Source organism: Berghia stephanieae, chromosome 12 (genome assembly GCF_034508935.2).
Source record: "Berghia stephanieae isolate SIO BIC M18660-M18661 chromosome 12, UCSD_Bste_1.3, whole genome shotgun sequence".
NCBI lineage: Eukaryota > Metazoa > Mollusca > Gastropoda > Nudibranchia > Aeolidiidae > Berghia > Berghia stephanieae.
In genome coordinates, this window is record NC_088371.1 from 8,749,999 (window position 1) to 8,762,498 (window position 12,500).

Genomic DNA, 12,500 nt, shown 5'->3' on the forward strand with positions numbered 1-12,500 from the left:
ATATATATATATATATATATATATATATATATATATATATATATAATATACATATATATATATATATATATATATATATATATATATATATATATATTATATATAACATATATATTATATATATTATTGAGCTTTTATATAGATCAATATCCACTAAACGTGCTCAAAGTGCTTTACAAGGATCCCTAGCAACACTTAACATGTAGAACATGGCATGACGCCTGTTAGTCGATAGTACATTTTATTTCGGACAGGGACAAAGCTGTTAATGGCCAGGAACTCCTTTTTCACCTTAGTACGGTGAGGGAAAGTGAGTAATAATGAGCCTTTTCCAAGGACTCAACTGTGCGCCGAGCGAGGCTCGAGCCCAGGACCCTTCCGATCCGAAAGCGAGTGTCATACTACTAGACCACATAGCCGCATTTGTTGTTGTTGTTGGGTTGGGGTTTTTTTTGTTTTTTTTTTTAGTTTTTTTTTGTTTTGTATTTTGTTTTGTTTGTTTAGTTTTGTTTTGTTTTTTTCTGAGGATGTTACATAAACGACCTTTTGATATTCTGTCAAATACAATATGCTAGTCGTTTACATTCACTTTATCAAGTCGGTAACGAACGACTCTATACAAAGAATAGAAAGGGGGGGGGAGGGGGGGGGAGGGACCGGCCGGCCGGTCATAGAATAAGCACTGGAAGCGATACACCTAGATCGATACGAACATATCTCGAGTTCTACATGACTCACACACACACACACACACATACACACACACACACACACACACACACACACACTACCCGTCGTCATTCAGCTAGTCAGTCAGTCTGTCAGTCAGTCAGGGTATTAAATTTCAATGTCCCACCACCACAGTCCAGTAATAGTAATAGATAGGGTGTGCCTATGTTATCTAGTGGCATGCATGACACTCGTTTTCGGATCGGAAAGAAGGTCCTGGGTTCGAGCCTCACCTCGCCTTGCCTCGCCATGCCTCGCTTTGCTCGGCGCATAGTTGAGTCCTTGGATGGAAAAGGCTCTCCTTACTCACATTCTCTCCCCCGTACTCAGGTGTAAAATGATCACCTGGCCGTTTACAGCGTTGTCTCTGTCCGAAAAAAGATTGTAGTATTATCGCCTAACAGGTGTTATGTCCAAGTTCTACATGTTACGTGTTGCTGTTGGTCAGGGCGTAGCCATCGTTAAGTTATAGCCTGACACTGAAACCGAAAAAGACTAGCATTTTGACGTCATTATTTGGTTTTTGCACCGCCAAGTGAGTTGCTGTTAGTAGAGCTCATGGAAACAAGTTATTTCATTGGTTGAACTATTGAATACAACTCAGGATTTGTTTTCTTTTTTGGCCAAAGACTGGCATTTTGACGTCATTTTTTTGGTCGGTGTCAGGCTATAAGTTAACGATGGCTACCGTCAGGGAGCATTTGTAAAGCGCTTTGAGCGTTTAGTGGATATTGCGCCATATAAATGCTTTAGTAGTGACATGAACAATAGCTTTGACTACTTGATTAGTTTAACCCAGACCTGCCCAATACTACGAAATATTCGTAGAAATACGAATTTTTGGCTCCAGCAGCTACAGAACTGCATTCACCTCTTTGACTCAATAAATCTTGTTGAAAAGGTAAGTTTAGTTCCTTAGAACCATATTCAGGACTTTGGGGCATTTTTTGATGATGCTAAGGGCAAATTATTTAATTCTAAAGTTATATAAAGTGCCTTTTTTTTTCTTTTTTTCCATTGGAAAATACGACTTTTTGAAATTTCAAGTTGGCAGCTCTGTTTAACCCTCTCCTTATTGATAGAACGAGGTTGACGTCACTCGGATCTTTATTATTGTTTTTTTTTGCCATCCGCGTTTATGAGTAATGCTCACTAAACCGTATTACCCCGACTATAAAAGTTCATGGATACACACAGTTTTGTGTGTTGGTCAGTTATACTTCCGGATGGCAATGTTATGAGCTTCTTAGCCAAGCGCATACTATCTATAGATAGAACGAAGTTGACGTCACTCGGATCTTTATTATTGTTTTTTTGCCATCCGCGTTTATGAGTAGTTCTCACTAAAGAGTATTAGCCAGACTATAAACGTTTAAGGTTACACATAGTTTTGTTTGTTGGTCCGTTATACTTCCGGATGGCAATGTTGTGAACTTCTTAGTCAAGCGCGCACTATCTATACCAGACCTGCCAACTTGGAAATCTTTGTAAAATCGTAGTTTTTAAGAGGATAAAAATAGTAGTCGCTATATTTAACTTTAAAAATCAACAAAATATACCTCCACAAGGATTAACTCACTAAATCCTAGACGTTTTACTAATTTTCAAAATTGGAAAATATGTATTAAAATTGAGCATGTACATAGATAGTTTTATTCAACTATCATTAACATGTAACAACTTAAAAGATTAGCTTTGACACACCATTTATAATTTGTCTCAGAAAAATGTAATGAATAGGCATGGGGTAAAAGTAACCCGGGTATACTACGGATATAGTCGATGTTAGGGTTGAGTGAGTTAATAAATAACACTTCAAAATCCATAAAATTAGGCCGAATGGTGCCAGCTTTCATTATCAATAAGTTTTAATGTCTTAGAGCTAGATTGTAGCCATCATTAACTTATAGCCTGACACTGACCAAAAAATGACGTCAAACTATAAGTCGTAGAGGGTTCTAGCGTAGCCATAGTTAAGTTATAGAAAGCCAAAAAGACTTGCATTTTGACGTCATTATTTGGTTTTTGCACCGCCTAGTGAGTTGTCGTTAGTAGAGCTCATGGAAACAAGTGGTCCCATTGGTTGAACTATTCAATAGAACTCACGATTAACCGAAAGTTGCAATTAACCGAGTTGCGATTATCCGGGGTGAACTGTACAAATGTTCCATGTTTGAGGCATGTCTGTCACAGACCTGATGAAACACTGATAAGGAAGGCTCTGCGATGGACACCCCAAGGAAAGGGGATAATTGAGAGAGAGAGAGAGAGAGAGCGAGAGAGAGAGAGAAAGAAGGGGGGGGGGGATAAAGAGAGATAGAGAAAGAGAGACAGGGAGAGAGATAGAGATAGATAGATAGATAGATAGATAGATAGATAGATAGATAGATAGATAGATAGATAGATAAATAGATAGATAGATAGATAGATAGATAGATAGATAGATAGATAGATAGATAGATAGATAGATATATAGATAGATAGAGAGAGAGAGGGAGGGAGGGAGAGAGAGAGAGAGAGAGAGAGAGAGAGAGAGAGGGGGGGGGGGTACTGAGAGAGTTATATTATATCAACCGAGTATCACGATAGATTGAAAATGGCAACATTTTAGACAGTTTAGCACGATAGGCTGAAAATGGCAACATTTTAGACAGTTTAGCACGATAGGCTGAAAATCGCAACATTTTAGACAGTTTAGCACGATAGATTGAAAATGGCAACATTTTAGACAGTTTAGCACGATAGATTGAAAATGGCAACATTTTAGACAGTTTTGCACGACAGATTGAAAATGGCAACATTTTAGACAGTTTAGCACGATAGATTGAAAATTGCAACATTTTAGACAGTTTAGCACGATAGATTGAAAATGGCAACATTTTAGACAGTTTAGCACGATAGATTGAAAATGGCAACATTTTAGACAGTTAAGCACGATAGATTGAAAATGGCAACATTTTAGACAGTTTAGCGACCAAAAGATGAGAGGAGATTCTATCGTATTGATCATGATTGATGTCAAATTCAACCATTTTTACATCAACACGCCATCTGAGCTCCTAGATCCTCTTATATAAAAAAAACTATAAAATGTCCTATGAACATAACACAAGTCTTCCAGTAGTCTTCAGAAAATATTCACAAGTAACTTGCGAAATATCCACACAAAAAAAAAAAAAAGATGCTATGCGTTTAGGTAAAATACTCACAACATCCGCCAGCCGAATAAAACATTACGAGTTCACAAACCTGTGTGTAACGTCTTTATGGGCTGATTTTTTCAGAGGGCAGCGTGGGTCAGCGGTACGGTCTTTGCTTCGTACCCGAAAGGTACCACCAAGTTCGATCACCCGCCGTTGCGCTGTGTGGTTTTGAGCAAGTCACCTCGCCCTAGCTCAATTTGCGGCGCTGCGATGCGGCTGACGCCTAGGTTATTCCAATTTTCCCTTGAAATAGACCCAAAAGAAAAATTTCCCTTGTGGGATGAATAAAGGTAATTTTTATAATTTAGTGAGAACTAATCACGAACAGGTTGTCTAAGATTAATAACAAAGAGTTGAGCTGCGTGATGTCATCTTCGTTCCTTCTATAGAAAGAGCGGAGGGGACCGGATGTTAAAAACACTAAGGAAATGTTGAGAATAGAAAGGCTATGAATTTTGAAAATATATGAGGTGATCTTTAAGAGCCATTAAGCCCGGTTTCTATAGATTGAAACGGAAATCAGAAAAGTCTTGTTACCATTTGGACAGGACGCGAGTCTATCGCAAAGTACTTTCCGCAAAATCAATCAGGCCCAGTTACACAATTATTGCTGGACGGATGAGGGGGAGTGTCAAAAAAATATCTCGACCGCACTCAGGATCGACCTCGGTCTCTTTGGGAAACGAGTGCTTTACCAACTGAGCTATCGGGACCCCCTTTGAATTAAAAGAGTATTAAAAGAAAGGAGAAGAAGAAGAAAAAAAGAAGAAGAAGAAGAAGAAGAAGAAGAAGAAGAAGAAGAAGAAGAAGGAGAAAAAGAAGAAGTTGAGGAGGAGGAGGAGGAGGAGGAGGAGGAGGAGGAGGAGGAGGAGGAGGTGTAGTAGTAGTAGGAGAATGAAGAAGAAAAATAAGATGATGTTGAAGAAAGAGAAGAAGAAGAAGATGAAGAAGAAGAAGAAGAAGAAGAAGAAGAAGAAGAAGAAGAAGAAGAAGAAGAAGAAGAAGAAGAAGAAGGAGGAGGATGAGGAGAAGGAGGAGGAGGAAGAGGAGGATGAGGAGAATGAAAAAGAAGAAGAAGAAGAAGAAGAAGAAGAAGAAGAAGAAGAAGAAGAAGAAGAAGAAGAAGAAGAAGAAAAGAAGAAGAAGAAGAAGAAGAAGAAGAAGAAGAAGAAGAAGAAGAAGAAGAAGAAGAAGAAGAAGAAGATAAGAAGGAAGAGGAGGAGGAGAAGGATGAAGAGAATGAAAAAGAAAAAGAAGATGATTATGATGAAAAAGAAGAAGAAGAAGAAGAAGAAGAAGATGAAGAAGAAGGTGGAGGAGGAGGAGGAGGAGGAGGAGGAGGAGGAGGAGGAGGTTAAAATCAGTATTGTTTTAATGTGAAGTGTTTTCCATTTTCTCGAATATTCGTTAGTATTTTAGCGATAAGATTGTATTGTCATCAACGATTTTGTTTTGTTTTGTACAGCCCCGCCGCTAATGGCGTTGGGATATAATTTGGTCGTGGAAATGTTGACACCATGGAAACGAGACATCATCTCGAAAACAATGTGAAAAACGTGTTTTAATTGCGCAACTAAACTTTTTACACACGCCGTCTCGTGTGCAAACTTTAAAGGTTGTTTGCGAAAGAGTCGCGAATGTTTTGAAACGTCTGTTAAAATCATTTTCTTTGTGCGGCTATGTGGTCTAGTGGTATGACACTCGCTTTCGGATCGGAAGGTCCTTGGTTCGAGCCTCGCTCGGCGCATAGTTGAGTCCTTGGAAAAGACCCTTTACTCACATTCTCTCACCGTACTCAGGTGTAACATGAGTACCTGGCCGTTCACAGCGTTGTCTTTGTCCGAAAAATTGTCATATCGCCTAACAGGCGGCATGTCCCGTCCTACATGTTAAATGTTTCTGTTTACCAGGGACCCACGTTTAGTGGATATTGCACTATATAAAAGCTCAATATTTTTTCCTTAATCTTCTATATTCTATTTTTATTTTATTTATTTTTTAGAAATGATAAAATGGTAGTAATAACTAAGACAAAAATATATTATATACACAGACAGGAAACTTCTGGGGTGGTAAAAGGGTTTTAATAGCAGAGGGGCGTATCCAGGCGTAGCCATGGTTAACTTACAGCCTGACCGTAGCCATCGTCAACTTATAGCCTGACCGTAGCCATCGTCAACTTATAGCCTGACTGTAGCCATCGTTAACATATAGCCTGGCCGTAGCCATCGTTAACTTATAGCCTGGCCGTAGCCATCGTTAACTTATAGCCTGACCGTAGCCATCGTTAACATATAGCCTGACCGTAGCCATCGTTAACATATAGCCTGGCCGTAGCCATCGTTAACTTATAGCCTGGCCGTAGCCATCGTTAACTTATAGCCTGACCGTAGCCATCGTTAACATATAGCCTGACCGTAGCCATCGTTAACTTACAGCCTGACCGTAGCCATCGTTATCTTATAACCTGACCGTATCCATCGTTAACTTATAGCCTGACCGTAGCCATCGTTATCTTATAGCCTGACCCTAGCCATCGTTAACTTACAGCATGGCCGTAGCTCTCGTTATCTTAAAGCCTGACCGTAGCCATCGTTATCTTATAGCCTGACCGTAGCCTTCGTTATATTATAACCTGACTGTAGCCATCGTTATCTTATATATAGTATGCAGATGACGTCACTCAGGCCTTTGTTATTGTTTTTGCCATCCGCGTTTGTGAGTTGTTCTTACTAAACTGTATTAACAAGACTATAAAAGTTCATGGTTACACAGAGTTTGTGTGTTGGTCCGTTATACTTCCGGATGGCAATGTTGTGAACTCCTTGGCCAAGCGCATTCTATCTATAGCCTGACCGTAGCCTTCGTTATCTTATAGCCTTAAACTGACCAAAAAATGACGTCAAAATACAAGTCTTTGGCCACAAAGGAAAACAAATCGTGAGTTGTATTCAACAGTTCAACCAATGGAATCACTTGTTTCCTTAATCTCTACGAACGACAACTCACTAGACGCTGCACAAACCAAAAAATAAAGTCAAACTATAAATCCTAGAGGGTTCTTGTGTAGCCATCGTTAACTTAGCCCGAAACTAGAACCCACTAGGACTTATACTTCTGGTCCGAAGGTGAGTGTCATACCACGAGACCACATTGCCACATGACACCATCCCAATAAATCTACCTGCTTCTACCGGGAATCAAACCTCAGATCTCCTGATTACCGGTCAGACGTTTCACATTATAAATTTCTTCCTCACGGTATTGTGAGATACCATCAACTAGGCATTCCATGAAGGAATATAGATAATCCATCAAACAAGATGTCTGATGTCAACAGGAATCACCCATATTGTCACAGAGAGATGTTGTCACCTAGGTATTCCATGAAGGAATATAGATAATCCATCAAACAAGATGTCTGATGTCACCAGGAACCACCCATTTGTCCCAGTGAGATGCTGTCACCTAGGCATTCCATGAAGGAATATAGATAATCCATCAAACAAGATGCCAGGAGTCAACAGGAATCACCTATGTTGTCACAGAGAGATGTTGTCACCTAGGCATTCCATGAAGGAGTATAGATAATCCATCAAACAAGATGCCAGGAGTCAACAGGAATCACCTATGTTGTCACAGAGAGATGTTGTCACCTAGGCATTCCATGAAGGAGTATAGATAATTCATCAAACAAGATGTCTGATATCAACAGGAATCACCCATGTTGTCACAGTGAGATCCCGTCGCCTAGGCATTCCATGAAGGAATATAGATAATCCATCACCAGGATGTCTGATGTCAACAAAAGTCACCCATATTGTCTAATGTGATCAAACTGGGAATTATTTATCTTGCCCAAGGAAAAAAACCATAAACGTACATGAAACGAGGCTCGAACCCGGTCACAGTGCAATACCTTAACCACCAGGCAACACCCTCCCACCCCCGAGACGATTGTTGACCACAAATGGCTTGACCAGTCCACTGTTACAACCACCTATTCTTCCATTATTGACCTCTCTCGTTGACTTCCAATAGCAATGACCCCATTTATATAATAATATTGTTGCTAACTGAAAGGCATTGGCTTCAGGCATTGTAAATTGCCCCCATTAGTACCAATAATCTATACGATAGTATGCGCTTGGCAAGAAAATCACAAAATTGCCATCCGGAACTATAACGAACCAACACACAAAACTGTGTGTAACCTTAAACGTTCATAGTCTGGTTAATACAGTTTAGTGAGAATTACTTATAAACGTGGATGGCAAAAAGCAATAATAAAGACCTGAATGACATCAAGTTCAATCTATCTATAGATGGAATGCGCTTGGCTAAGAAACTCACAACGTTGCCATCCCGAAGTATAACGGACAAACACGCAAAACGATGTGTAACCATGAACGTTTATAGTCTGGTTAATACAGTTTAGTGAGAATCACTCACAAACATGGATGGCAAAAAAAACCCAACAATAACATAGGCCTCAGTGACGTCAATTTCGTTCTATCTATAGATAGAATGAAGTTGACGTCACTCGAATCTTTGTTATTGTTTTTTGCCATCCGCGTTTATGTGAAATTCTCACTTAACTATATTTACCAGACTATAAACGTTCAAATTTACACATAGTTTTGTGTGTTTGTCCGTTATACTGGCAAAAAACATTAACAAAGACATGAATGACGTCATCTTCATTCTATCTATAAATCAGATTATAAACGTTTAGGGTTACACCTAGTTTTGTGTTTTGGTACATTATAGATAGTATGCACTTGGCTAAGAAGTTCACAACATTGCCATCCGGAAGTAAAACGGACCAACACACAAAACTATGTGTAACCATGATCGTCTATAGTCTGGTTAAAACAGTTTAGTGAGAATTACTCATAAACGCGGATGGCAGAAAATAATAACAAACACCGGGGGACGTCAACTTCGAACTATCTATATAATGGCTGGCGGATATCATGAGTTTTCTAACTAAACGCAATGCGCCAATACAATTTTGTGAGACCCACAAATAAAAATGGCTGGCATAAAAACCAATAAGAAAGAGCTGAGTGACGTTAATGTCATTCTATCTATAATATGTTAATTAGATGGGGGGGGGGGGGAGAGAGAGAGTCACGCTCTCACCGGCCAGGCGGAGTTGTCGTACCAATAAGGTCTTGGGTTCAAACCCCATCACCGCCGCGAATTTTTTTTATTCTCTATTGTCTTCTGGCACTTTTCTACTCACTTCATCTCTTGTAGTTTCTACTCAACCAAACTCCTTTTCAATGAGATTTTATTGAATCAAAAAAGTCAATGATATGTTTTTGTTTTTTTTAAGGGTTTTACGGCGCTTGCAACACATTTAGGTTATATCAACGCCAGTAAAAAGGAAGAAATGGGAGAGAAGAAAATTCTAGAATTACAATTAAAGCACCCAAGAGAAAGGAAGACAAAGGGGAACTGGGAACAAATAGGGATCAGATGTAGATTCCAAGAGCCTACCATCAATGTACTTAGTCTGGGATCACCTATAAGTCTCACCTAGACACAAGCACAAGATCCAACAAAGAGAAATACACTCAAATGCTTACATTTCATTATACATTAAAAATAACAAATATAATAATATATAACAGAGAGATGATTTACAAGGAAAAAAAAATATAATTTCTCAAAACAATAACTATGCATTTGACTGTTTCCCTCTCAGTAAGGCCAACATGCCGGACCAGGACAAAACTAAGTAATCTCTTTCCAAGACAAAGACAGAAAGTTGGAAAACAGATATAGGGGGATAGAAGATACAGTATGTACCTCCCTGCCCACTGTGGGAGGTCAGGAACCCCACCCAGAATGATATGTAGTTCTCTCTCTAGCTGGAGCCAAAAATTAGTAATTCTACCAGTTTTTCGTAGCACTAGGCAGGTCTGAGATACCGCCGGCATAACACCGTTTAAGGCGACGATTCACAAATGATCGGTCCTGGTCATAACATAAGATTATCATATTTGATCACGTGACTTTACAATTGCTATAATAAAAGATAATTTGAGCTTTTATTTAGCGCAATATCCACTAAACGTGCTCAAAGCGCTTTACAATGGATCCCAAGCCAACAGCGACACTAAACATGTAGGACGAGACATGACGCCTGTTAGGAGATATAACAATTTTTTTTCGGACAGAGACAACGTTGTTAACGACTAGATAGTTATTTTACACCTTAGTACGGTGAGAGAATGTGAAAATAGTGCCTTTACAAAGGACTCAACTATATATATATATATATATATATATATATATATATATATATATATATATATATATATAGAATGCGCTTGGCCAAGGAGTTCACAACATTGCCATCCGGAAGTATAACGGACCAACACACAAAATCTGTGTAACCATGAACTTGTATAGTCTGGTTAATACAGTTTAGTGAGAACAACTCACAAACGCGGATGGCAAAAACAATAACAAAGGCCTGAGTGACGTCATCTTCGAACTATCTATATATCTATATAGGGCGAGTGTCATACCACCAGATCGTATAACCAACAATGTTATAGATAGTATGCACAAAACTGTGTGTATCCATGAACGTCTATAGTCTGGTTAATACAGTTCAGTGAGCATTATTCATAAACGCGGATGGCAAAAAACAATAACAAAGACCTGAGTGACGTCATCTTCGAACTATCTATAAGTTAACGATGGCTATGGTTGGGCGCGTCGGGTAGGGAGGGTGGGGGGGGGGGAGCTATCCGAAGCATGGGATCGAAAAAGTACTTCAGGAAAGTAGATAATAGAAAGGCTTCCAATAGGAACAGACATTGTCCGTAGTCATTCTCTCCAATGCCTTTCCATTAGGCAGCTTTATTAAGCTTTTGTATAGCGCAATATCCACTAAACGTGCTCATAGTGCTTTACAAGGGGCGCCTGGCCAATAGCAACCCTTCTTAACACGTAGGACGAGACATGACGCCTGTCAGGCGATATTAATTTTGTTTTCGAACAGAGACAACGCTGTTTAAGGCTAGGTACTCATTTTACACATGAGTACGGTGAGAGAATGTGAGTAAAGAGTCTTTTCCGAGGACGCTAATATGCGCCGAGCGAGGCTCGAACCGAGGACCTTCCGATCCGAAAGCGAGTGTCATACCACTAGACCACATAGCCGCACAAAAGTGCCGAGTTCGATCACCCGCCGCTGCGCTGTGTGACGTTGACAAATTATCACCTCGCCCTAGCTAAAACACAGTGTTGCATTGCGGCTAACGCCTGGGTTACTCCAGTCTTCCCTTGGAATGAACCCTAGAGAAAAATTACCCCTATGGGATGATAAAGGGAATTTTATTATATTTTTATATTATTATTAACCTGACTGGGGATCGAACCTCAGACCTGTTACGGTGAGATTTTCGATCGCAAGTGGAGACTGGCTGTTTTCTTTGGAATTTATTTTTCTTGTATTTTTATATCTGCTTGTCTCGCACTGTCCCTATAGATAGTTCTAAGATGACGTCACTCAGGTCTTTGTTATTGTTTTTTTTTTTTTTTTGCCATCCGTGTTTATGAGTAATGCTCACTAACCTGTATTAATCCGACTATAAACTTTCATGGATACACACAGTTTTGTGTGTTGGTCCGTTAGACTTTCGGATGGCAATGTTGTGAGCTTCTTAGCCGAGCGCATACTCTCTCTCTCTCTCTCTCTCTCTCTCTCTCTCTATATATATATATATATATATATATATATATATATATATATATATATATATATATATATAGTTTTTCCCATTTTGAGATTTTTAATTTTTTTTTATATAGCGCAATATCCACTAAACGTGCTCAAAGCGCTTTACAAGGGGTCCCTGGCCTACAGCAACATTTAACATTTAGGAAAGGGACATGACGCCTGTTAGGCGATATTACAATTTTCTTTCGGACAGAGACGACGCTGTTGACGGCCAGGTACTCATTTCACACCTGAGTACGGTGAGAGAATGTGAGTAAAGAGCCTTTTCCAACGGACTCAACTATGCGCCGAGCGAGGCTCGAACCCAGGGCCTTCCGATCCGAAAGCGAGTGTCATACCACTAGACAACATAGCCCCGAGATATTAAGGATTATTTCCCCTAAAATTTCTCATCCAGTTTATTGTTTTATCATATTAAACTTCAACTTCGTACAGATCATGGGAAATTCTTGTGTCAATTGGATTCAGTAGTCTGATGTCACGCCGCCCGGCAACGGCGGCCATCTTGGTTCTAAACAAAGAAAATCATTACTTTTTATTCTTCATGCTGGCCAGAACTTTTCATATGCCTTGTGATCAGAATGTGTAAAAGTCAAAACATGATCAAATTTATGTGTTTTTATTCCTCTGGATACACTTTTATGCTCGCCGGAGAAATATTTCATACGGCGTCCGCCATTGTTCCGATAGTTTAGAGCCAGTGTTACTAAGTTACCATGCGTCATTAGGAAGGAAGTGACGTTACGACTGTTGAAGCGTATTGATGCTTAAAATAAAGTTTACATTTATTCAATTTATCTCATGGA

The 12,500-nt window shown here is 39.4% G+C and overlaps 1 protein-coding gene across 1 annotated transcript in view; it reads right to left on the bottom strand.

Moving 5' to 3' along the window:
- LOC144958362 (muscarinic acetylcholine receptor gar-2-like) overlaps positions 1-12,500 on the bottom strand; it is a 488,871-nt gene that overhangs the window by 475,372 nt on the left and 999 nt on the right. The window lies entirely within an intron of this gene.